The sequence below is a fragment of the Pezoporus occidentalis genome, unplaced genomic scaffold, assembly GCF_034315485.1.
Source record: "Pezoporus occidentalis ecotype Australia unplaced genomic scaffold, CSIRO_AGI_Poc_V1 ctg37, whole genome shotgun sequence".
Lineage (NCBI taxonomy): Eukaryota > Metazoa > Chordata > Aves > Psittaciformes > Psittacidae > Pezoporus > Pezoporus occidentalis.
This window is the reverse complement of record NW_026915691.1, coordinates 895,187-921,892: the sequence shown is the minus strand read 5'-3', so window position 1 is coordinate 921,892 and position 26,706 is coordinate 895,187. Positions and strand designations below refer to the sequence as shown.

Below are 26,706 nucleotides of genomic sequence, written 5' to 3'. Positions count from 1 at the left end.
AGAGCACAAGGGCTCTTCTTTCATACAAATGCTTTCTCTCAACATCCGAAGTCTCTGAGCTCTCTTACTACACCAACAAAGTTTCTTTCCAAACCATAGACTTCACCTTTAACAACCAATATTTCCTTCCCACTTGCTCAGCTTTCAAGGTCATATGTTGAACAGATTAATCACACTTTGAGAAATCTCTTTCTTTTGGGCTGATGCTAGCAATGATTATTCTATGGAATTTAAAGCAAAACCACCCCGAAGAGGGCTTGGGTTTGTCTTCCCAATGGAAAGTTAGGCCAAGAAAAAGAAACTGCTGTTTGTCCAGAATAATAGGGCAAATAAAATCATTTCCAGGCTTTTAAAGATGCTATTGCATATAATGAAGAAAAATTACTTGATGCCAGTGGCCTTTTGAAACTCTACGGACAGCAGAAACAAGAAGCAGTTAGCCAAAGGCTATCCATGTTCTGCTACTGGTACATGTGCCCGTAGCTCCTGCTTTAGCAAAGTCCGTTCACAATCATGACACTGTATTCATAACACAGAACTATCCCCTGTAATCCTATGCACCATCATCTCCACTGGGTCCATACAGTAGCTTTTAACAATATTTATCTAAATGGCATTTTAACATGCACTGGAATGCAGCACAAAGTATGGGCAAAGTGAAACAGAAGAAAAGTTTGGGAACTTGTTTTGTTGTCTTTTAAGGAGAAAACATCTTTATTATCAAGATGATTTGTGCCCTAGAAGCACAGAAATGGATTTACAACATGGAGTTACAACATTACAGATGGAGTTACAACAAATGCCACTGAGCACCAGCACCCTAGCACTAAACCCCAGCACTAAACAATGATTATCTGCTATAGCTGGGTTTAAGCCAGAGCTTTCCTACCTGAACCAGGAATGCATTTATTTGGACAGCACTGATTGCAGTAGGGAAACCCAAGAGCTCACCAGCCATAACAGCTGAGGTGTGTTCAGACGCAGTCTAAGATAGACTTCAGATTCAAATTTTCCAGCTTTGATATGGAACAGAAAGGGTTTGGTACCTGGAAATGTTCCGAATCAAATCACACCATTCAGAATCCCTGGAAATCTCCAGCGAGATGTGACGTTGTAACAGGCTGGCATCTCTCAAGACCTCACTGGATTCCCATCATGGGTTGGCTTTAAGCCTGTAGTTTAAACATCCAGCCTTACCACCCACTCCAGAGCGCTGCTCTACTGATAACCACTGCTCTACCTTCAACTGCTCTTTCACCCAAGGATCTGAGAGTGCTCCAGCAATCTCAGAGATAATAATTCCAATCATCCCCTTTCTTGAAGGCACGTAAAACTTACTGCCCTTCTGTGGCAGATACATTACTCACAATGAGTTGACATGAGACGGAGAAGGTCAGGCAGTAATGAAGTGGCAGTGGAGGAGAACCTGTAAGTCCAATAGTCCAGACCCCTATTTAATCTACTAACCTTCCCTCTAACCAGTTTTTATGTTTCAGAAGGAAAAGCAGAAGAGTAACGACTGTGACTTACCCAATGGCTAAACACAAATGGGGGAAATAAAAAGTCTATTACAAAATGGTGAGCACTTCTGCATGCGTTTCCCTTGCCACGTCACTAACAGTTACAACGTGCCTATATGCCTAAGCTCATTGAGAGCTTATAATAATGATTAGTGTCGGAATTCCCTTGGAGATCTGAGCAAGATCTTATTTCCTGAAGTAGCTGAGGGAGAGGAGATTGCAACCACAATTTGCCCATTTCTTTCTAAGCACTAAAAATTTGGATGGATTTTCAATTCCAGCTGAAGGGGCAGACAGGAGCCACCTGCACAACACTCCCAAGAGTGATGATGTGTGTGACACTACAGCAAAGGCAAGGATGATTGATTCTGACACTGCTCCATAATGGAAACTCCTAACATCCGTGACCATAGCTCTTGGAAAAACAAACAAAACTCCAAGTCTAGAACACCTGAATGTCTCTGGCCAACGCAGGTCACCGCATCTTCCCTCACCTTGGCAACCGTGTGGCTCACTTCATGCCTGGAGTCTCCCGTTGTGATGGTTTCTCCATCTTATGCCCTGCTAGAGAGTGATCACATCACTTGCCAAGGAATTTCAGCTGCCCTTATTTTCCGTGGGAGATTCAAGCTCTCTCCCTCCACCCAGAGGGAGAACTGCCCCCTTAAAGGCCACCAAAAGAAGCCTCCAAGCCGTGTACAGAGCCTGGCTGCAAATGTCTCAGCTTTTGTGTGCTTCCTGGGCCAGGAAGGGGTTAAAGCCATCAGGGCAACAACAAAAGCAAAAGATCCTGAACATCATTTCATGCAAATGACCTTTCAGTGGCTTCCTGTTGGTTCACTGTGCTCTTGTCTGCCAGGGCCCCGGGGCCTTCAAAACCTGGGGCTAGATTTTAACTCATCTCCCCTTATCTGCTTGACTGACTGTCAGCCTCGCACATCTCCCTGCTTGTGATGAAGGCCTTAATTAGTGCTTGTCTGTTTACCCTTTGCCTATTGCCACCTCTCTGTTCCTCTCCCTCTCCCTATTCTTCTCCTTTCTCTCTCCCTCTCCCATCACCCTCAGGCTTATTTGCTTAGCTGGGCATCTCTTGTTTACTCAGTAGGGACGTTAGAATATATGTAAATAAAGGAAGCCCTAACTCCATTAAAATAGATCACATAAAAAGATAAACAAAAAATCAACACAGAAACATATTTGCACATGCAGAAGCATTGTTAAAGCATTGTTAAATCTGGCCTCTTGCTTTTTTCAAACTAAACCCTTTTGCTGCCTTCTGAATTCAAATGCAGTTAGGAAATGGAGCTGCTTTTTCCCTTCCTTTTGTTGAAGGCTGTGATCAGAAGCCACACAAACAGTACATGATGATCATGCAGCACCTGCCTGCTTTGCTGTTTCTGGAGGTAACACCAGCTAGTTTCCATCACCCAGCACCAGTGCACGCTGCGCCCACCAGGGCTTCTACTTCAAGAATGCATGCAAAACTTGTTCAGCTTTCCTAAGATGCACAGAGAAGGGAAGCAGAAGGATCACATGTTTTTCCTCTAAAAATAAATATGCTGGATAGCAATTTGTCATCAAAATTATTCAAATAAACTGGAAGTTGCAGAGAATAAAGGAGTATTAAAAGACAGGCTGAGCATCCACCTTCCCAGCTTTAGCTCTCATTTGGTTTCTTAGCTTACATGGTCCTCTTATTGTAGAGGGTTGATGGATGCACAACTATAGTCTGCTCCAACAAGTCCTGTGCTCAGCCTGGCAGACACACATACATATGTATCTGAAGGGGGCCTATAAGGATGCTGGGGAGGGACTCTTCATTAGGGACTGCAGTGACAGGACAAGGGGTAATGGGTTAAAACTTAAACAGGGGAAGTTTAGATTGGATATAAGGAAGAAGTTCTTTCCTGTTAGGGTGGTGAGGCACTGGAATGGATTGAACAGGGAGGTTGTGAATGCTCCATCCCTGGTGGTGCTCAAGGCCAGGCTGGACAGAGCCTTGGGTGCCATGGTTTAGTGTGAGGTGCCCCTGCCCATGGCAGGGGGGGTGGAACTGGATGAGCTGAAGGTCCTTTTGAACCCAAACCATTCTATGATTCTATACTAGGAAATCACAACTGTCTTGAAGATGTTATTAAGCAAGCCAAAACACAGCATGGAAGGGTAAAGCCAACATCATGCAGCAGTTTACTGGCAGACTCACAGACGGAGCTTGCATCCTCCACATGTTGGGCTAGTTCTTACCCACTGGACTTTATTTACTGGCCTTGCTGTAAAATGACATGTTAAAACTTGCCTGCTTCCTACAGTGGTTCATAAAGCAGAGCCTGGAATGCCTTGTCCTCCTAGGGTGGTAATCACAGTGCCTCTTTGCCCCATAGCCCAGGCTTCAGACACCCCCTCCAAGCTGTCTGATTCTTTGGCACAAGAAGAAGCCGTTTGAAAACCCGTGCCAAAGCTGCCACGTGGCCAGGACTGCTTACAGTGAGTTTTATTATGTGTCTGCCAGCCTGATGTACCACTTACAAACTGATGGAAAGCTCTGATGAAAACAGAATAGTGCCCTGTTACAGAGGGGGCGGTCACAAAAGCAGGAACTTGTGATGCTGGGTACAGATTGATGGTGGTTTAACACAGCCTTCCCCATTAAGCATGGACTAAAGTTAGGCTGGGTAATGGGAGCTGTATCTTATGTCCATTGAAAATAGGATGCAGTGTGCATTCCTGCAGCGTGCATTCCTGCAGCAACATCAGGCAGCTGGGAAATCTTAACTGCAGAGCTTCCCCTGACACATTCCTCCCTAATAAAAGCTGCTTCATACCCATAATAGGGCTCATAAAATTCCCTTTGGAGCTAGATGCTTAGTAAAAACTCTGCAAGGCTTACAGGACTTCACTGGGAAAGCGTGTAGGTGTTGGGATCAAAAGAGGACCTATGACTATCCACTCAAATGCACAATGGAGGCTGGAGTCCCGGGCTGCTCGGGTGCTTGCCAAAGGACTTTCCAGACTTAGCAAACATCAAAGGAAATAGCAAAGTTCAGGGGCTGCCAAAGAGCAAAGGACAGAAGAGAACAGTTCTCCCATTAGCAGGTAAAAGCCATTAGCTTTAACGGGAGTAATGTGCTCAGATCACAGAGAGGAAGGGAAAAGGAGAACTGGATTGATAAAGGAAAGCAGGGAAGGAAGCATGATGACATGTGGGGAGGGAGAAGGAAAACAGAAGTTTCTGACAAGGAATTATCAGAATAATTCATATGTGGGAATAAGGCACATACTGTAGTGATGTCTGGAATAGACAAACAGATCCAGAGGTCTGAGACTAGGGAGAGACAGACAGACACAGGAAGATCTTAGCATAAAAAGAGAAAGGAATGTGGTAATGCAGGGATAGATGGAGCCAGGGCTGGTGAATGTCCGGAAGACAGTCACAGGCCTGGCCAAACATGTCCTGACCTATACAGCAGTTCAGCTCCATACATGAGCGAGACAGCTGCGCCAGATGCTGTGCTAAGCAATGCTGCTCACACAATCACAGTCACAGAAGGGTTTGGGTTGGAAGGGACCTTAAAGATCATCCAGTCCATCAGTTCCCAGGCAATGCAAGAGCTCACTCCATTCGCTGCAAACAGCACTCCAGTTACTGCTCTCTTCCTGGGATTTACTTGGGATTAGGATCCTCCTAACAGGTTCAATGAGACTCACAAAAGTAGGGTAAAAACACCAAGGGGAAGAAACAAAGAGCCAACACCACTTCTTGTGACAGTTACGAATATTGCTGGCTTGGATCTTGGGAGACCTGACGTTTTTCCACTGAAATCTGTAGGTGGATCCACTCCCAGCTCTGAACAGTTCATGAATCAGAGACCCAAGGTCATTTTTAATTGGGCTCAGAGACATTTCAGGGTCAATTTGGAAGTATTTGTTAAAGTTGAAGTTTTAGAGACTACGCAGTCATTAGCAGGGTGTGTTTGCAGGCACACAATTACCCGCATTGCAGAAGATGATCGGGATTGCTACCTGCCTGTTGGGGCCTGAGTTGTAAGATTTTAGTTTGTCCTGATAATATCTTCTAAGACCTGAACGTTGCAAGAGGTTGCATCACTCCATGGGTTTAAATAGTAGTGACACACCGGGTGAGAAACACCACACCTCAATCTCAGCACTCGGTATGACCTGGGGCAGGGAGCCATTCGTACTAAGAGGTATTCCCCTTTAGCTGCCAAGGTGGAAAGGCTGGAGTCTCCTTATCCTACACATGGATCAGGCTCAACTCTGCTGAAATCACTAACATCAAAGGAGAAAACAGACCACGAATGTGTCCTTCTGCATGTGCTCTTTCCTGAGCAGGGGTCTCAGTGCACATCTGACCAGACACAAAATCTCAGCAGAAATAACACCAGGCTCTGCTTCACAGTGAGAACAGATCTGGGTGGCCTGAGAAAAGAGCAGCAAAAAAGGAAGTAGAAGAGGCCTGTTTGTTTCTTCTCTCTTTTCAGCTCCCTTGAGAGCAAAGGAAGCTGCTGTGGGGTATCTGTGTGATCAGCAGATTCACACAGCAGCTCTTGTGACAGACTGACTATTGCCTGGGCAAAGTCTCTTGACATGGGTCAGGGTAACCAGGAACCGCATGGGCAGTCAATAAAGACTGACTCCAGGAGCTGCCCTTACATCTATTGCTATCCAAAATATAAGAGCAAATAGTCAATTGCAGATAAAACCCAGCCTCAAACCCAACCTGATACAGCTAATTGAGGATAGAATTAACAGACATGGGCATTTACATTATAAAGCAAGGCAGTAGTTCTGAAACCCACCATCCTGTCTCCTTGACAGATGATAAAATTGTTCTGCCTTTTATTGGGCATCTGCCAATAGCTACTCCCTCTGAAGCAAACATCAATGGCTTTCTGACCACAAAGCCAGTTTTAGTTACCAGGTACTGAAATATAGCCCAGGAATCAGTGATTTCAGAGACAACATTCAGCGCCTACTTGTACAGCTCAGGGGGGTCGTGATCTCAATCCTGCCTGCTCTTGTCTGCAAAAAAGTTAGCCAGATGGAAAAAAAAAACCCAAACAGCCTCAAAACAACATTTAGAAATATCAATTTTGAGTATCAGTTGAAGAGCTGGAAGAGAACTAAGTAAAGCCCATGGAGGATGTTTGTTTAAGTCACACCTTGGACCTTTTATTTCTCCAGAGCCCTTGGATGCGTTCCATTTAATCCATTCATACTGCCTCTTTTTGACACCCAAGTGCCTCACCTTTATCACCTGAACAACAGTAAATGATGTCATTTAAATGATGCCTTTTAACCCCCTGATGTACCTTCTGCTTCCGAGATGCTTGAGGAGTTTTGGACGTGTTCCATCCTTCAAATATACTCCTATGGCTAATAAGTATTCCCAAGAAAATGAGAACATTTCCACACTCCCCAAATTAAGTTTCCATATATAAAAGGTGAAGTTTACTGAATACTGAGCCATATTAACAATGCTAACACTAATAGAAAGAGATGCTTTGGTTACTTTGCCACTTTTTCCTCTAGAAACATTGGCTTCTGTATTTATAATACTCAGTCTCTACTTACATGCATATTTCTAAGCCCTACTGAGTAACTTATTAACTTCTTTTTCTTTTGCTACTAAGTGTTGATGCGTTCAGTATTCAACACTGTAATCTCACCTATGCATTGGAAACACATCTCACCACAGCCAGGCCAGCACCACTGGATTCATTTAGATAATTCACAACCTATTAACACAAAAGTTCTCCCACCCAAGACTTGACTGAAGTGGGCTGTTCAATGCTACAGGCATCACTTACACTGGTTTCTGAAGTGTTACTGGCAGCTCAGAAGTACAACTAAACAGCAGTGGTCTCAGGGACCATCTCAGCAGGGGGTCCTGCAACAGCCATGCATTAGCACTGCCCAGGCTGTGAGACACACTTTATGAGGGGAAAACCTTTCGCAAGTTCTTTGCCTTGTACCAGCTGGGAGCCATTGCGCTGACTCAACAGTTTCCAGTTGAAGGAAAACAACAACTTTTCTATACCCAATTAATGTCCACCAGGGCAAATGGAAGAGGACAGAGTCCACAATGCACCCCTTTGAACTTCTACAGAGGTCTGACATCCGAGGGACATTTCATGAACACACATCAAATGAGTTGCAATGCCCTGCAAAGCAAGAAGTCACCACTACCCCAATGTCCTAGGGCATAGCAAAGAGAAGAAAAGGACAGTTACAAAATTGAGTCCATGGGTGGGTCAGGAATAAAACCAGTATCTACCAGTGCCCAAATTCAACACTTGCTATGCAGTGTCATGCTATGGATGATGTTCCAGCATGCATTAACCTCCTGGTTTCTGCCCAACAACACATAGTAAAAGTGAAACCTCGTAATATGTAATGCAGTAACTCATAATACATACAGAACAAAGGATAAGACTCATCTGTCGTTGCTGGGACTGACAGAAAACAGAGTGGCTGAAGACAGTGATGGATCTAAATGAGCCTCTCTGTTGTACTCTGTACTGGTCTTTCACTGCTCATAGAGATGGCAATATATAGAGGGCTATAGTTTTAGCTACCTTGTATTTCTTTGACATGAGCAAAATACAGATAAATAATGGCAAACCAGTTCTGGGCAGATGGATGGAGATAGCTGTGAGCTAATTTCACCTGCAATCCTCACTGTCAGGATGAAAACCTTTCCTGGTGCCAGAAAATCCTTCAGACATACCCAAGGAGGGCTGTAGCCCAACCAATGTGCCCCATTGCTCCGCAGGGAACATCCATGCAGGTACAAGTAAAACCTAAGGGCTTTATATGTAATATCATGTAGGTCCTCTTACTGTTCTAAAGTGCTCTGAAAGATAAAGCTGTCATTAACAGCTTGATTAAAACTGTGATTAACACCTTGATTAAACCTGGTCTAGAAGCAGTTTCTGCAGGAATTGTCATAATCAAGCTCCTTCACTGCACTGAATCACAGCATGAATTACCCAAATCCAACAGTCCTGGGGGGAATGACAGCTGGTTTGGTAGAGGTTAAAGGCTTCGTTCTGAGATCAACAGTTTTATTTTTATTGGACTTAATTTTGACGTAATAATAAATATGGGACAATCGAGTGAAATATGTGGATCTCAGAATTAGACATTTACCATGTCATAAAACCCTGAAATGGAATTATTACCAAAATACCAGGTTTCAACACTGTCAGCATTGCCTATTTTGCTACTTGTAAAAATCAAGGATGGGGATTTTCCCTGCTGGAATCCCTCACTGAGACTCTTTGGATTTCCACAGAACTGCACACTTCACCAGCCTGCTTCACTGGACTTTAACACTTTCTACTTGGGCAAACATTTTCTTCGCCCCCCTTCTCTTCTCCCCTGCCTTCCTCTCTTCTCCCTCACATGGAAGTGATTCCAAAGGGAGTCTGTAGTCAAGACAGAGATTGTTTTGTTTCCACTTTCATGCCAGCCTTGCTGATGCCATTACCTTGGCTTTGGAAATGGAGTTTGGGATAGCAGCCAGCTGGCACTGCTTCAGTAGCATTTTCCTTTCTGGAGCTTGGCATCTACCACACCAAAGAGATACTCTCCTCGATAGGTTGCAACACTCTGTGGGAAAATCAAATTACTCGACAACGTCCCTTTCAAGTTCACAATGGCTCTCACTGGACAATGAATTGAATATTTTCCTCCTGCCACATGCCATCAGGAATCACACCCTGCCTGCTTGCTCTCTGGGTTCTGGGTTTGGTTGGGCATGAAGGGAAGGTTTGGGGTTTAATTATTACAGTTTTCTTCTTTGCAGAATAACAAACCCAAAGCAACAACAACAAAAGCAAAAATCAATGAACCAACAACAGCATAATGCAGTGAAAGAACAAGGGAGGAACAAGCCTGGGGACAGGAGCCGCCTTCCCCTGCTATGTAAAAGTCAGCATAATAACTCGTTTTGGGAGGTCATCAGAGAGGGATGAAGAGAGCATAAGGAATTGCTTCTATTCTACATGGTGTAAATTCATTTATGAAGAGAGTAGCTGCACCAGTACAGAATACATCCCTGCCTCTTCAAGCCAAGGCGGCACTGCCCCTTCTGTTGAGCCTGTCCTAGTGCATGTTACTGCCCATCCAAATCAACAACGGTGACACAGAGAAGCTTCTTTAGGTGTCAGGAATGAAACCTGTGGCTCTGTTTCACACCAGCTTCTAAAACCTGATAGAAAATGACTGTTACCTTTGAACCATCGCAGGCAGAATGACACTGACAGTGATGAATGCTCCCGTGGTCTGCCCCATGAATGGGTGGAGGCCCAGCTGTGTTTGAACTGAGCTTTTCAGCCTGGCTCCAGCAACTGGAACACACACCTTAAGCTGTAGGGAAAAGAGTAGAAAAGAGGTACAAGGTTTAAGTTCAAATCCCTGTTAGCCTTTCTTTATGAAATCCTGCAGCCCTCTGACTTGCCCTGTTATCAGGATTACTGATGCTGCTTTCGAGCTTCTTTGAGCAAAAGCCACTACAGTTTGCCATCTATCCTGCAGATACCTGCCAAGACAGAAGCTCCAGAGGAAGAGGTGATGGATGGAGACATGGAGACTGTTTCCACCTAGAGATCTATTACACTGCGCCTTTGGCACCAGCCCCAGTTAAACATGCTTTTGTTTTCCTACACCTAACATCATTTCAAAATCAGACGGCTTAAAAGAGCAACTGAAGAACAACCCTCAGATAGTGCAAAGATGGGGGTGCCTCCTGCAAAGGGTCTGCACTCTACAGATGGGAATTAGTTTGCTGTTAGGCTCTTCTGGATTCATTTTAACATTGCTCCCCATTCCCACCACTCCAGGTGCTGGGCTCCAGGCAGAGGTAACGGAGAAGGAGGAGAAGCTCTGACAAGGGAGTATCAGTGGAAGAAGTGGTACCAGGAATTTTACTCTGCTGGGTGTGATGCACTCGAGTGCAGCTGACAAATCTAAGTGCAGGAGACTCTCTGATGCTCTCCCATTACTGCGCTACTCCCTAGAGCGGCAAGTGCCCTATATCTGCAGAGAGCTACAAGCCAGGGTTTTCTGCACACAATGCCAGGCTTAGTCAGGAAGAAGAGCAACAAAAACGTCTGACAATGAGAAGCAGACTCAGAGAGGGCATTTTAAAAACTAAAGTCATGCAGCCATTTACTGCACACATTGAAAAGCTCTGCCAATCTGGCACTGACGCTCTAAAAAAGGCAAGACTAGTGAAACCAGCTGATGCAAACATGGGATCTTGTGCCTATCACCACCAGCTTGCCAACTGGAACCCAGAGCCATGATTAAAAGCTGTTGCTGTGGCTGTGACTAAAGTCACTGCTATCTCTTGCCTCACAAGTTGGCTTCAGTGAATGTATCAGCTGCTTTGCATTGCCAGTGGATAGCTGGCTCCTGCGGTGTGGAGCCAGGGTTTGCATTGCTGACCCCCTGCCTTGAGTGAAGGTCAAGTGGAGAGCGGACCAAGAACAAGCTGTCCTCACAGAATTCCCCAAAGCAGCAATGTGATGTGAAGAAAAAGACAACTAAAGGCAAAAAGGAAAAACACCAAAGGAAAACCAGGAAAAGATCCCAGGTAGGAGGGCACAGCCGCAAATGGAGGCACCGCACGTGGGGTGGAACTGTCAGATGTGCCTAAACCTATAGTAACCAGCTTTTACTTCCCACTAAAAGGAGTTCTACAACTCCCAAGGGATTCTCTAAGCCTCAAATTTACTGGAGAAATATTTAATTGACTAGCAGCTACTGGAATACGAGAGACAGAAAACATAAAGAAACTGTGTTTAGGAACTCCATCAATAATAAAATCCATATAAATGTTTTTCACTTCATCCTGTCAGGATGTAGCCAGCGACTGTACTTAGGAACAAGCAAATCATTTCCCAGGTGATTCTGCTGCAAATTAATCAAATGAAAAGAGAATAATTTCAGGTTAACCGAATCACCTTAACCGTAAAGGTTCTGATCCACAGAAATGCAACTGGGTCAGGGTAGATGCGCAGCACCTGGCAGGATCTGGCTTGAACCAACCTACTCCTTTACCTTGTTAAAGTTAGTACCATGTTTATTTGAGGATACACTCCCTTAAAACATGGATTAAATAAGCAGCCAACAGATTCAATCCTCTTGGCCCTTCATCTGTTGTGATATATACAGATAAATTTGTCTTTTAACCTTATCCAACAATATTATTCCCATCAGTAATTCCTTGTCTAGTGCTTTTCCCTAAGGAACTTATGTGGATATTAAATATGCAAAATTCAAACAGGATATACAGAGTATTCCTAATCTGATCCTGATACAAAATAATCAAGATTCATGTGCAGATATCAGGACCTGCTAATTCAATATTCACCTCCTGCATTTTCAAATCATCTTTTGCTGCTTCCATGTTTGTTGTCTACAATAACCTTAGGAGGTAGCAAGGAAAAGGGACCTAAACTCAAACTAAGTACATTTAGAGAAAGCTTTTGGGTAATAACATGCAATGCAAGACATTTCTCATTACATGCTTCGAGTTTGTCAGTGCAGACTGACCCCACCTGAGCCTATTTTACACTCCAGGCAGACAGGCACTCTATCCATCATCCACCAGCTCAACAAGGGGGTCATCAGAGCACCAGCACAAATACCACGTTCACCTCTAAACACATTAAGTTCCTAATTTATACTTCAGCTTGGAAGATTCATCTGACCAAACCTCAAGAGGAATGACTGCATTTTTCTCATCTTCTACCAAAAGGAGCACCCTAAGAGCCCAGTCTACCAGCAACCACCAGTCATCATTATCTTCAACTTTCACAGCAAGACCATCTCCTACACCCAGACCAGAGGGTCTACAACACAGCCAATATCATTCTCACTTCATGAGGGTTGCACTTCTGGCGCAGACCAAAGCTTCTCCATTTATATTCAGTAGGGCTTGGCTTGGACTGATTGCACTGCCTTCTGTGGAGGTGTGAACTTCACTGCATGACCTGAACCCTAATATTAAGGAGGTGCAAGGCTATTAATTCACCCCAAGACTCAAGCGTTTCCTCAGCATTGTAAGTCTAGGTCAAACACAGAGCAAAACTGCCTGCTGCCTCATTTAAATATTCAGTGAACACTGCAAAGATTAACATTTCCTCTCTTGAATATCTAAATATTTGCCCACAATCCCCCTGCTAATGAGCAAAGACAAGTGCTGGTAAGTGGCAAGCAGCATCAAGCCCAGAGTCAATCAAACGAGCACAACAGGCCCTTCAGCACCACCACAAGGCCCATGTGAGTTACATTCAAAGCTGGTGGCTTGCAAATGGCCCTTCTCTCCCGCTAACTCTCCCCCCACCATACATCCGCACACATTCCTCCCTCTCCTTTCCTCTCCACCCCCTTTTCCGCTCCGTAACCCACTTGGGGGCATAAAAAACTGGTACTGAGAAACCTGCCAACTGCTTTAGACTTTGGAACACAAGCTCTGGTCTTGTCAGCTCTAAGCCTTCCACACAATGGAAAACATTACACATTTCAGTAGCTAACGACTGCGCTGCTCATTTACATGTCGTAGGCAAATACTAACAAGGTCGCAGCCAGAAAAGTGCGGTCAGGAGCTGCTACTGCTCCTGGCAAGAGGTTAGTGCCTGGAAAAGGACTGCACAGGAAGCTCTTTAAACACCTTGGAACATGTGCTAAGCTGCTGAAGTATGAGGTGTGGTGACAGCAAGGTGTTGAAACAGTGCTTTTAAAAGCTGCCAGTCATCATTAACACATCTCCGCAGAGTATTGGCAGCCAAGTCCAAGCCAACACCTAGAGCATCTTCTTGAAGGGTGGGTGGGGAGAACGGAAGACGAAAGGGAGCAGGTGTGGGGAAGACAAAGGAAGAATACAGAATCCTCCAGAGGGGGTTTCCCCTCTTGGTCTCACGCTCAGAGATTTCCATACCTGCTTCACAAAGAGGTTTAGCTGCTCTTCCAAGAGCTGCACTGTCCATTGTCTGGGCAGCCCGCAAGGGAAATGGTGAGCTGTCCCTGCCTGTTTCCTCCAGGACTCTCCGACACTGCCCTCATTGCCCTTGCTCCTTTAGGGATCAAGTATTCCTGTTACTAGTGGGTTTTGTGAAGCAACTACCCCAAGGCTAGGAGCAGCATGCTTGTAACCTCCCATGCCAATGGCACTCCCACGAGTAAGTCTCAGTGAGGCACTGAGATGAGACTACTCAGGAGCTGGTGAGTAGCCAGCTATGAGCTGTCAGCTTCAACAGCCAAGCTATCAGCAAGAAGCTGTTAGCAACACACAGACAGGCTCAGCCCAGGGCTGCTTAGGGAGCATCATCTCTTACATGGCTGGAGACATCTACCCAGGTAGGGATGAAGCAAAGCCAGGGAAAGGAGCTCCCACTTACCTGTGCTAAGGCACTCATCTAGCTGACCCTTTCACACTCACCTAAGATGACTGCTGCTGGCAGCAATGCAGGGGAGGACGTCCATGACCATGTAGTAGAACCCGACAGCAGCAGTGAGCTGAGGATCCAGGGCAGCCACCGTGTGCACATCGCCTGTTCCCTATTGCTCCCGTGCCCCTGCAAAGAGACACAATCCAAATTCTGGAATAATTTGTCCAGATTTCCTCAGTTTTGGACACAATTTTTCTTAACATTTTTTCCAGTTTCATGCAATCCTAAGATTAGTTCTGACCTTCAAATAAATTCTGACTTCCTGTACCCATCTACTTTAGAGAAGATCCAAAGCACCAACACAGATAAAACCTTAGGCAAACCTGGAGCAGCCACAATCTTTTGCCCATTATGAAGAGTTCTTCAAAGAAAACTATCCAGACCCACAAAGTATCGGGAGAGGAAAGTTTGTGTGAATGAAAACTGCTCTAACTAAATATAATTCTATTTCCTAAGAGTCTAAAACCGTATCACGCATCAAAACCTTAAATATTTATTTGAAATTATGCACCCTACTTATTCCATATTCTAAACCTGTGCAGCAGAGAGGCTGTAATTGTAATGGATTTAATAAAAGCTATCATATTCCATAATTCAGCAGGAAAGATTATGCCTAGCCCCTAGATGCTACTAAGAATAGCTAAGTTCCTTCTTGTTGGTGATTGTTCTAAGAACTAAAAGAAAGAATTTATACCTCTCTCTCCTGCTCTTTTTTCTCCCCAGAGTACTCAAGAACCACCATGTCCCACTGATGTGCAGAATGCTCTGTTCCCCTCTCTTCTAGGAGCTTCAGAGCAGATATTTCATTAACCCTTACCAAGCACAGCACTCCTCAATACTTAGCAATTCTTACTACTAGGTTTCTAGGAGGTTGCTACAAGTAGGTGACCAAATCCCCCTCCGCCAAAATCACATTGTCTATGGTAGTGTTGCCAGTGCATTTGCTTATTTCCCTCCTAATCACATAGCTTTTGGGCCCAGGGTCCAATCCTGGGCAAATCTGACCAAGGGACAGGGATTTCAAATGAGTTTTCCAAGTGAAGGGAAGGCACTAAAACTCCACAGCTCCTTTGGCACGAGCAGCAGGTCCCTACCCCAAAGCTCCAAACAATATGTTTTCTGTGTTGCTCAGCACCAGTGTGGTGAGGGCACAGCAAGGACAGAGATCATAGAATCATAGATACAAGTCCATGGGAAAACTAGGCTTCATTAAATACACTGCTCATGCAAAAACTGATTTCTTTATTCATTTCATTCTTACACACTTAGACTTGGTAAAGCTAAAGCACTAAAAGATAAAAGAGCTATGTTTCTGAAGAGACATTATGGGGGGTAGGTAACAAATTGCCTTTAAAAAGTCTAAGCAAAAGTGACTTGCTTAAAGATACAGACTGAATTTACTGAATCACATCTTTCAGCATCCAGATTTATAGCAAATATCACTAAAACTTTTCTGTTAATTCTTATCTTACCTGTGGATAATCAGTACTGGAGGAGAGAGGTGAGAATAAAAATAATAGTAATAAAAGTAAAACCCCTTCTTTAGAGCCAGGGAGATGAAAACTGACATCCAGCTTTCTCCTTCTCTTGCTGTCTCTCTTACACTCACATAGGCTCACATACCCACCTTGTAAACATGCTCCATCAGCTTGATGGATATATGCCACAGCTGTTCCCAGCCCCATCGGGGGTTTTCCTCATTCATCTTCAGAGCAGGGACTGTCTCTTCTTTATGTGTCTGTGGAGTCCTTAGCACAATGAGGCTGGGGCCTCCAGGCACTATCATGACAATAAATAATCATAATTCAGGAGTGTGATGCTTTCACATCCCAAACTTACATTCTTCTGAGCTTCCCATCACACATACATCCACAGACCCACCCTCTCTGTGTCTGAATTTGACCTCTGCTCTTGTTCAAAGCTGAAGGCCTCTGTTTCTGCAGGGGATCAGGTTCAGCAGGGGATTCCTGGAAAGCCCGCTCAGGTTGAGTCTATTCCTGTGAAGCCAGGTGGGATGGGACGGCCATTAATCTGTTCACACCTTGTCAACAAGGGGCCTGATCTGAACACATCCTCCTTTAGCTTTAGGAAATTACTCCAGATGATGGCAAGGAGCAGTGAAGAGATGCTGTGTAGAACTGAAGAGAGAGCAAGGAACATCTTACATATAAGCAGTTCAGTGCATAACTAACTAAAACCCAGGGACTAAGAGGAGCCTTTCTCTACCCATAGGTTTTAGGCCCATAGGTTATTAGTGACTTCAAGAAGAATCATCACCTTTTTTCCTCCAGAGAAAGCTGCTAAACCCAAATGACTTTAACTATGCCCCTGTAAATATGCAACTGGTGCTTCAGTGCTGCCTTCACTTCACGTCCCCTTTCTCCTCTCTCCCCTTAATTCCAGCGTTATTTTCCTCCCCTCATCTGGCCTTTTCTCTCTGTGTTAAAACTAATGGTTTTACCACATGTTGGAAGGCAGCAAAAGGAAGTGGTGAAGTGACAAATGGGAATGTTCATGCTTTAATTTATTATGACAGTCATGCCCGGGTCCACAAAGTAAACTGAGTCAACAGAGAAGGACTTTGTGCCAAGTTATTTATCCACTTCTTGAACTGGGGGAGCTTTTTTTCCCTAGCCAGCCATGAGCCTGGTTAAACTCATCAACTTTATTGATGAGCAGAAGCAGCGGGGAATGTTCTCACAAAATACCATGTTGTTGAAAAACTTGGAGTCATCCAAACCAAACCCTTTTTTCTAGGAATGGTTTGGTGGCATCACATTGCCAGAGCCATGGAGCAGGAGGGAAAACAGGGAAAAGGTTGGGAGGGGGGGAAAGTCTGAACTAATCAAAAAATGCTGCTTGAACACTCACTGGAGCCATTCCTTTCTGTTCAAAAGAACTTTCGATGCAGTTTAATTCCAGTCTGAATTGTTTAGTTCTGATTATTTTCTATTTCTCAGCCTTTCCCAGAGAGGCCAAACCAGAACTTCCCACCCAAGCACAATTCCACATTTTTCCCCTTTCCTCTGTCAGCATTTTTCAGGATTTTCACTCCAATCTGGCACAAGGCAATTTCCCAGCATCTCCAAACTTCCATCCAACTATAGTATGAACGCACCCTATTGACTGAATGTTAGCCCAGCTACACACAGCTGTCCAGTATGAATGGTGGACATATTTGTCCAAGCCCTCAATGGTTCCTCACTGTAGGAAGGCCACAGGACAAAGCTGCTGCCCAACATACCAGCAGTAAACCAGGCACTTGTTCCTTAGTGTCTGTGTCCCCTTTATTTCTCAAATCATATGAAAAGTTATTTCTGGGCAGGCCAATGTCTAGGAAAGACTTTCAGGGCAGGACAAGCACACAGTGTTTCTACTGCAGGATGCTCCTCCAACTGCCAACTGGCATTTCAGTTCTCAGAGGCAGAAGAGGTTCCTTTGGATTTAACTGCCCTCAAAAGAGCTTTTTCCTGGGAATTTGTTTTTAACCCTCTGGCTTTTGTCTGATTCTTACAGACTCTCACAGTATATTATCAGGAGCATCATACTCAATGGAGGTCACGGAAGGATTTCTTTCTGGCATAAGTGATTCCCTAGCTAACCATAGCATTCAGGTTTCAGATACAGCTTTTCAGTGGAAAGGTAGAGGAAAGTGGATAAACCCCACAAGGGAGCAAAAGAAATGCTAAAAACCTTTAGAAAACAAAGCCTACAAAGAGAGGGTGAAAGACCTCTGTTTCTGCAGTGCTCAGACGGAGCATGAGTGCAATGCCCTGCAGCCCTTCACTCATCCTCGTGCAGCAGAGCAGGGACCTGCATGATACCTCTTTAAAACACTTCTGTGTCTTTCATACTGAATTCACATTCCAACATCATGACACAAGCTCCAAAGTAGCATTTTAACAACCTACAGTCAAAACAAGCAGGCATTGTTTGCCATCCTGCTTGTACAAACGCCCTTGCTATTGAGCTGGAACGTACCCACATCCGGGTGGAGGACACCAGGACTACCAATATATATCAAATCCAATAGAGAATGGAGCTTTGATCCAACAGGTATATCAATCAACAGCACCAGAGTATGCCAATGCAGAATAAAAGTCCCCCAGTGATTTCTGTGCCCTCCTGGGAGTTTTTGATCAGAGATTACACACATTGCTGTTGTGAAGCCTTTGCTGAGCCCACCCTGCAGCACCTCAGAAGCAACACTAAGCTGGACATCTGAGAGGCTGATCCACTGATACGAGGGTCATCAGTGGGTTTTGTTTCTTGACTAAATAGATTCTGGCAAAACCAAGTTCCAGGGAGAACTTACATGGTGCTCCCATGCACGTCTCTGTTACCTTCAGTGGAAGGGGAACAGCTTGCATTTGTTGAAGCTTTTTTGTCGACAGGCTGCACAATCAGGCAAATGCCACCCAGGTCACATTTTCCACCTTGTCTTCAGCTCTGTGACAGTTGGAAGTCTGCAGGTACCTGCAGGAGGGAAGGAAAATGAAAATCGGAATGCTGCACTGAGATTAGAGGTCAGACGTCTTCCATCTCCATTTTACCATAAAAGAAAAGAAACTAGAAGACCATACTTATCTGACCTGGTTTGGACAGTGCTTTTAAGATAAATTGCCTCAGAAATGTCTTTTTCCTCCTAGCCAATGAAGTTATCCCAGATGCAGACACCTACACTGCTGCTGTCCAAGTCTGGACAGCTGAAACCCAGCTAGGTGCTGAGGGTCAGAGGCTGCTGGTGCTCCAGACTGAGCTGCTACCGCTCCTCAGCATCCTCACATAACCTAGAGCATCATCCTCAAAACCAGTCCGGGATTGTTATGTAGTGTAGCCCTAAGACAACATTCAGCCTTTCATTACATCCCTGCAAACCACTCATGCTGCTGCTCCTTCCTGTATTTGTGAATGTTGTGATATGACAAGTTTGACTCATTAGGGATTAAGATAAGGTGCAACACGGAGGCAGATTATACTACAGCTAACTAGCAAGAGCCACCCTAGTGGACTAGGTAGACCCTGGGTCTGATCACAGTGACTGCTCCCTCCTAAATATGGGCCTTTCTCAGTCTCCTTGTACTGTCTGTGTAACCCACTGTCCACTGGAGAAGATGCTGGACTTTAACAAGTCGATTTACCTGGTGCCCAACCTACTGACCTGTTTCTCTGGCACATGAGCAAAGTGGCAAGGTTCCCTTTTGGTACAACTCCCCTGAAGTTTCAGCTCATATGGTTAAAAAGCAAACCACTGCATTAAGATTTGCCTCCCTTTGATAACACTGAAGAGTTTAGTTCAGAACTTCCAACTGAATTCATTGTACAGCCAAGCATTTCTAATGAATTCCCCTAATGATCATGCCTAATGTTTGACTTCATTATGTCACTTTTGCAATAGCTGAACTACAGAAGAATGTGTCTGTCTTTCAGTAAGGATCACTCAACATTCACCCTTCTCTTCAAGTGTACAGAAGTGCTGGCCCTGGGGAAGCTCACCCCTGCCGCAGCACTGCTGGAAGGAAGGGCCATACAGAACAGTATCCCATGGCTGGAAGTGGAGGAACTCCCACCTGATCTTGCCCAAACCTTTTCCCAAAAGGTTTCTTTACTTCACACATCCTAAACAATACCCTTCAGATATTCCAGACGATAGCCAGGAAACTGAGCTACTCCAGTCCTTGCCTTTCTACAAGGGATGGTGCAGAAATGCGTTCCTAGCTATTTCTAGCTTTAAAGTGCTGAGATAGGAAAGCTCTAAGCACTTAGTTTCTTTTAAAAAGAAAGAAAACAAATCCAACTTTGTAGGGTTGAGAGACTCAGAATTAAAGATGCTCCTGATATTTTTTCCTGTGCATCACTCAGCCCAATCTGTTTAATGGGTCTTCATCAGTGATTGTGATTGCTGATTCGTGCTGGCGACATCATTCAATTGGACATGGCTTTGAAGCAGAAGAATAATTATTTCCCATCTTCCAAAAGACCATTTAATTCACGCTCCCCAATCTCTGAGAATAGATAACCCATAGCCCTTTTAGTTCATTAACTCTCCGGGGCTGTCAGCAAAGCACTGTCAGCTGCTCAGGCAGAGGTTGCACAGTGAGGAATTTGCAGAAGAGCAAAGTGGCTGAAAGCCTCTAGTGTCCCTTTTGCCCATGCATTCAGCATGTGCATCTCCTACCGTGCATCCCTGCAACATCCAAGCAGCTTCCCAGAAAGGAGGGGGGAAGAAAAGAGGGAGACACACACGACTTTTATTACCTCTCCCTCTTTCTTCTACCAGACCACGATCAAGTGTGCGTAATCTAGCAGCTGCTGTACTAAGGAAAGCTCAATGCCAACAGAGAGAGGCAAAGCAAAACCAGACCTCAACAAAGCCCTGGGGAAAGCAGTGGTGATGTGATCAGCAGAAGCAATAGAGTGCTGGTGTTTGGGATTCAGCACGAGTGCCTCAGTGGAAGGATGACTCCAGCACGACTCACAGGGAAAGCCAGAATCTAGACAGGCCACACCTAAGGCTATGCAATCAGTATGGACCACAACAGAGGAGGCATCTGAGCTGGGCCATCTGCAGCAAATCCAGAGGTCAAGTTCAGAAAAGAACCTTCTGCCAAGCTGTACTCATTTCCTCTCCCCTCCCACCACAAATATCAGGATGGCTCGGAAAGAAGGAAGACAATAAAGAAGTGAAAATCCCACTTTAAGGCCAGAGCAGAGGTTAGTTCTGGGAGGACCCACGTGCTCCGAACCCAGCTCTTACAGTGTTTTTCAAGCCTAGGTTTAAAAGCACTCTGCAAAGTGCCATCACTCCTCCTTTGTGGAACAGGGGAACCGAAGCTCCAAGTGCAGGCAGAAAGAGCTCACAAACACAGCCAGTGCCTCATGGCAGGTCAGGCCCAGCCAGCCTGTGTCCTGCACCCTCGTCCACAGTTCTCTTCCCTCAAACACCTCTACCCCAGGATTCATTTTGAGCACTGAGTGCACTCGGAGCTTTTGCTGTTAGATGGGAAATGCATCGCAGACAAAGAGCTCCACCTCTCTCAGATTATGAGTGGAAAGAATTTCGCTAAGAGGCTTCAGTAAATCAGCCTGAAGCCTCCTCTCCTCAGTTTATATTATTTATCTCCCTATCCCCTTGACCACAGTCAATTCTTAAAGGCATCTTGGCAGTATGCAAACACAGAGGGGGAGTTTACTGAAAGTACTAAACATGTTCTAATTGTTTTCCCCTGCACTACTCTGCTAAAACTCACTCTGCCTCAGACTATTACCGAGGCTCTTCAAACACTCTTGCCCTTAATATATGGCAAGTGGTGAAGTTCAGCAATGGCAGGACCTCTTGAATTCCTGTCTTTGCTTTTTGCCATTCCAACAAGACTTTGCTTCAGCAGTAGAAGACAATAACCTTGTGTCCCTGATCGCAGGATACTGTGGGGTCACTTAAATAATACTTCTATAAAAGCTTTGAAGACGATAAAGCGCCATCGAAATACTCAGTTGGGTTGCAATTAAATTTTTGGCATGGGGTTCACTTGTAAGTGCAGAAATACCATCAATAAAAGTCAATACATTCCTTTTCCCCTTTCTCTCCCTTTGACTTTCCTCAGCTATTCCCCAGATCTCTGCATTTTCAGAAGGGAAAAAATTACTTCCTAAAAGGTTCAAACGCTTTTCCTTGGTTTGTTATTAGAGCAATTATCTAGCATAACACAGCAAAATAGCACAAAGTATTCTAATGGGAAACAAATGTGCCAAAGAAGTGACCAAACTTGGAATCTTTATTGAAAAATGAGGGGAAAGCGATTAGTTGAAGAGGCAGCAACGGAAAGATTTTCCACCTGGCCTTGGGCAACACATCAAACAACCCTCAAAAGGGTGCTATTTATAATTGTTGTCTGGCTGTCTATGGAGCCCAGTGTCTGTCAGTCGGTCTGTTTGCTCCCTCCACCTCCTCTCTGCCACGTGTCCTGTCCTTGAGCTGTTTAGACAATGCACTCAGTAGTGAGGGATCTGCAAGCACTGGGACACGAGGAAAGGATGCTCATGTCTCACCCCTTTTACTCCAGAGTGGCTCCGCAGGGTTACAGTGAGTTGCAGTGGTGTAAGCAAGCAGAAAACTATGCCCCAAGACAAACTGTTTTCCTTTTACCCCCATCTGCTCAGAGTACAGAGGCTTTTGAGCCATTGGCACTACTGCAACAGCAGACACACACAGGCAGAGGCAAGGGTCCACTGAATGATATGTAACATACAATATCTTGCCTGGTCATTTCATAGAATCATAGACTAGCTAGGGTTGGAAAGGACCTTAAGATCATTCAGTTCCAAGCCCCTGCCATGGGCAGGGGCACCTCACACTAGACCATGTCACCCATACCTGTCCAACCTGGCCTTGAACACTGCCAGGGATGGAGCATTCACAGCTTCCCTGGGCAACCCATTCCAGTGCCTCAGCACTCTCACAGTAAAGAACTTCTTCCTTAGATCAAACCTGAACTTCCCCTGTTTCAGTTTGAACCCATCACCCCTAGTCTTGTCACTCCAGTCCCTGATGAAGAGTCCCCCTCCAGCATCCTTGTAGGCCCCCTTCAGACATGGTATTCCCTCCAGTAAAATCAGCTCAAAGTGGAGGCAAAACTGTTGCCAGATCAAGAAGGTCTGATTTCACCTCCACTTTGCTCTGGTATAAATAGCTCTGCAATTTGTAGGTCAAAGGCCCATCAATCCCAGTGAATTTGCTTTGGTGTAATTCAAGAAGCAATTTCATTTTGCAAATATTGAGATGATTTATAAGAATATCCAGCAAAGTTTTAGGACCTTTGGCATGACAAACAAAGGATGTGAAAGAATCATAAAAGCAATTTCTCACTGCTCACTAATGGTCATTCATCACTCTCCTTTAACTGTTTCACTTATTCAATTTAAATTGGGGAATAAAAAACCCCCACTGAGTATCTAAATCCTCAGCTAGGATAATTTCTGATAGCTTAATCGAGGCTTTTGGAGATGGAATCTTTAACAGCAACTGAGGAGCTGCTTTTTCTGTGAGAGGTCATAAACTCCACAGCGCAAATACAGATGGACAAGTAACTGAAAAGGTCTGAATCTTGAGTCTGCAAACACCACCATGGGCTAAAATTCATCCATTGAGGTAGCCAGGAAACATAAGCAAGGAGAATATTTCTATCTGAATAGAAGCAATGGATCTGTGAACAAATAATGGGCAGCATGCTGGCAACCAGCACTATTCTTAGCGACAGGCTTGGCCACTCTCAGAGAGCCCCATGGGCATGCCACAGCTTCATTAACCAAAATAGGCACTTTTGAAGTTCAGGCATGAAAAAGAAAGTCTGATGTTATCTCTGTTAGATTCCATTTGCCCAAAGATGTCCGAACCTCAAAAAGGGGTCAGATGTTCAGTGCAGATAATCACATGGAGTTTAGGTGTGTGGTTGAAATCTATCCAAATTATCCCAGGCTCTCGAGGATGAAGGATGGGAAACCTTGTGAGAAGAGTTAAGAGACACCAACAGAAGCTTTCTGGTTCATTCTGCTTTCACTCTGATCATAAATACTGCAAGAGCAGCCGTTGCTGTGGTATTTTAATGTTTCCAATCTCCAACTTCCCTCAGCTCTACTGAGAGCAATGTGTTTCTAAGTGCACACACTCTTCAGGTAAAATTCTGAGCCATCACTTACCCCGATTCCCACACAACCACAGTGACCCATCCCATCATGACAAAGCCTGAGACACATAGGAAAAACTCCATGGTGGCAAGGGATGGGTGCATTGTTCATGTTCTTTGCCAGCACAACAAAGACCCAGATGAGGAGATGTTGGTCCAGTTTTCCTCTCTGTCCTTGCTTGCCAACACACACATCCAGTGATTGGGAGCTTCTACTCCCAAAGCTCCCTCAACTGTGCTTTCAGGAGCACCAGTGGCAGTGAGGCCAAACAACGTGTTCCATTGGGACTCTGAGGAGCTGCACTGAAGAGTCTTGCAAATCAAGACTGGTGATCAATTGGTGGTCAATGAGACAAAGGTAGGGTTGACAGCAGCAGTTGTAAACCACAGGGATTTTACAGTCTTAACTGAAAGACAGTAACATATTCCAAAATCCCAATTCATGATCAAATTGCCATAAAAGTGACACAGGTTTGGTTTACAGTTTAGAGCAGAGAAAGAAGAACAGGTGTTCCTCAGAAGTTCACCTCTATGTTTCGGTAGTACCTGGGACTCTAACTCAGGGGAGGACTCCTCAGTGGTAGAGGAGTCTCTTGAGATGTATGACTTCAACAGTCATTACCTAGAGAAAAAGGAAGTGACTTGCCCCTTGTCACACACAGCCAGTCAGTGGTGAAACCAAGAACAAAGCTCTTGTTCTGCTTCTCATCCACTGTTCACAGAAACAAACTGCACAACACCAGGATGAATGAGATTTACTTCAACAAATCCATTATTACATGAAGCTCACCTATAGTAAATCTGCTCTGCCTTTATTCCAGATATACATTTTGAGGGTACGTCCAAGCTTACCATGGGCATTCAAAGAGTGGAGCTCAACTGAAGATGCCATTCTTAGCATAGACTCAATCTCAAGTTGGAAGAGACCCACAAAGATCATTGAGTCCAGCTCCCTGCTTCTTGCAGGACTACCTAACACTAAACCATATGACTAAGAGCCTCATTCAGATGCTCCTTGAACTCTGACAGGCCTGATGCCATGACCACTTCCCTGGGGAGCCTGCTCCTGTCACCACCCTCTCCCAATGAAGAGCCTTTTCCTGCTGTCCCATCTGAACTTCCCCTGGTGCAGCTTCACTCCACTTCCTCATGTGCTGTTGCAGGGATGACATTCTGCCTATCTCATCATGAAGAGCATGACAGCAAGACCAAATTCCACCCTGATGCATACAGTGAGCAAACGACCCGGGCATTGTAACCATGGGGGCAAATGGAGCCCTCTGTACATTTTGTGGCCCATTTAAGTATTCAAAGAGACACAAAAAACAGGAATCAGTCTCTGACCTTGCAAAATCTCCCTCTGAATGACCCAGCTGCACAAGAGATTCAGGGGTCTGGAAGAGAACCATCCTATGTCTGTTCACAGTCCTGCTTCAGTTACAGGCCAAGCCCTGGGTTTGTGAGTAACCTCCAACTTTATTACATCTTCTCCTTCTCTTACTGGCACACCCCAGGTCCCTCCTGCTTTCCCCCAAACCAGCCTCAATAGCCTCCAGCTACACATCACACACTGGAATATTTACACATCACGTCTTCCACTGAAGGGTGACTGCATAGACAGGGTTTTCCAGGAGACAATGGCTTCATTTTCTCTTCTCCTGACAGAGTTCATAATGAGCTGTAATATGTTGTGTGAAGCACAATGAACATCAGCAGCATAAAGCCCAGTGGAAACCATAAATCTTGAACACATCATCTGGATTCTTAATTCCAGTCGCAGGAAAGCAGCCATGGCTGTGTAACTGAATGCTCAGACTGTCTTAATCAGCTCTCTGACCACTGTATGTGCTCAGAGAAATAGTTCTACACCAAAAAGAGGTTTTCATAGTTTTCAGAATCACTTTGGAATGAAGGAGAATGTTTATGAAAGAGCAGCAGGGCTCTTGGGCCAGGTGAAATGCTGTGAAAACAGCCCAGCTAATGCCAGGGACCCATCTAGAGTTGTTCTGTGTATGAAATGGGTCCTGCTTTCCTGGTCATCTCCTGCTCATGTCAAAGCTGTTTCACTTCAACCCTTTCTCCTGATAGACTCGCCTTTTATATCCATGCAAGGCCATCATACCTATTTACCTGAGTGACCTTAAATCAGAGCTGCACTCAGGTCTCCCCAGGTCTGCTGGAGTGAAGAAATAATCAGTAAGAGCAATACTGTACCTAGGCATTAAGACACTTCACTGGAAGCCAGTGCATTCAGGTCCAAGCTCCACCACAGACTTGATGAACTCGGTTGGCTGAGCAACTTCGCTTCTGTTTTGCTTCAGACTCCCCCTTTGCCTCTTGCCTCTTGGGATTCCAAGCTCTGTAGGACAAGAAAAATGTTTCCCTGAATGTTTACTCAGCAGCCAGACTTCATCGTGGTAGGGACTGAGGGTTACCATCTACTGCAAGGAACTGTTATCTAACCAAGCTGTCTTCAACCTGTTTGGGACAGTGATTTACTGTCTGCAAGGGAGGTTCTGGTAGACAGAACGCGTTCTGACCTGACTTCACACAGAGACCATTACCTCATGTGCTGGAGTCTGACTAGATCAGGAGTGCAGACAGCAAACCTCAAGTACCTAACTAGCTAAATAAATAAGGAAGCAGTATTTCAGTCACCTGTGAATTCTTGTCTTCAAAGACAACCTCCAGCTTCCTCTCCCACTTATGGCCCTGAGAAGGAGCAGCAAAATCCAGGGAATTAATTGTTTGTGTCTGGTTTTGCTGGTGGTGTTGGTTTCCCACGATGGTAGCACACATGGACGCGTGTTCCTGCTGATACTAACAAGAAGAATACAAGATAAATATCAAAAGTATCTATGTTTTAGAGTTATTCATTGTGGGGGTTTTGGTTTGCTGAATAAATTTGGCAGCTTCTACACACAGGTCTCAAAGCTCATTTCAAACATTCACAAAACACATTCCTAACACCTCCATAAATCAAAGTTTCATCTTGGTTTCCAGCACGTGTATTTAATTGAAAGC

The 26,706-nt window shown here is 44.8% G+C and overlaps 2 long non-coding RNA genes across 2 annotated transcripts; both read right to left on the bottom strand.

Annotated features, from left to right (window-relative positions):
- Window positions 1-7,058: 7,058 nt before the first annotated feature.
- LOC134170315 (uncharacterized) lies at window positions 7,059-15,607 on the bottom strand. The gene is made up of 4 exons (XR_009967226.1): window positions 15,472-15,607; window positions 13,949-14,125; window positions 9,775-9,911; window positions 7,059-7,702 (listed from the first exon to the last, which is right to left on the bottom strand). It is a non-coding gene; the product is annotated as an uncharacterized LOC134170315 (long non-coding RNA).
- A 2,587-nt stretch (window positions 15,608-18,194) lies between these two features.
- On the bottom strand, window positions 18,195-26,493 carry LOC134170314 (uncharacterized). Its single transcript, XR_009967225.1, has 3 exons — window positions 26,341-26,493; window positions 25,897-26,041; window positions 18,195-18,475 (listed from the first exon to the last, which is right to left on the bottom strand). It is a non-coding gene; the product is annotated as an uncharacterized LOC134170314 (long non-coding RNA).
- Between the last annotated feature and the right edge of the window lie 213 nt (window positions 26,494-26,706).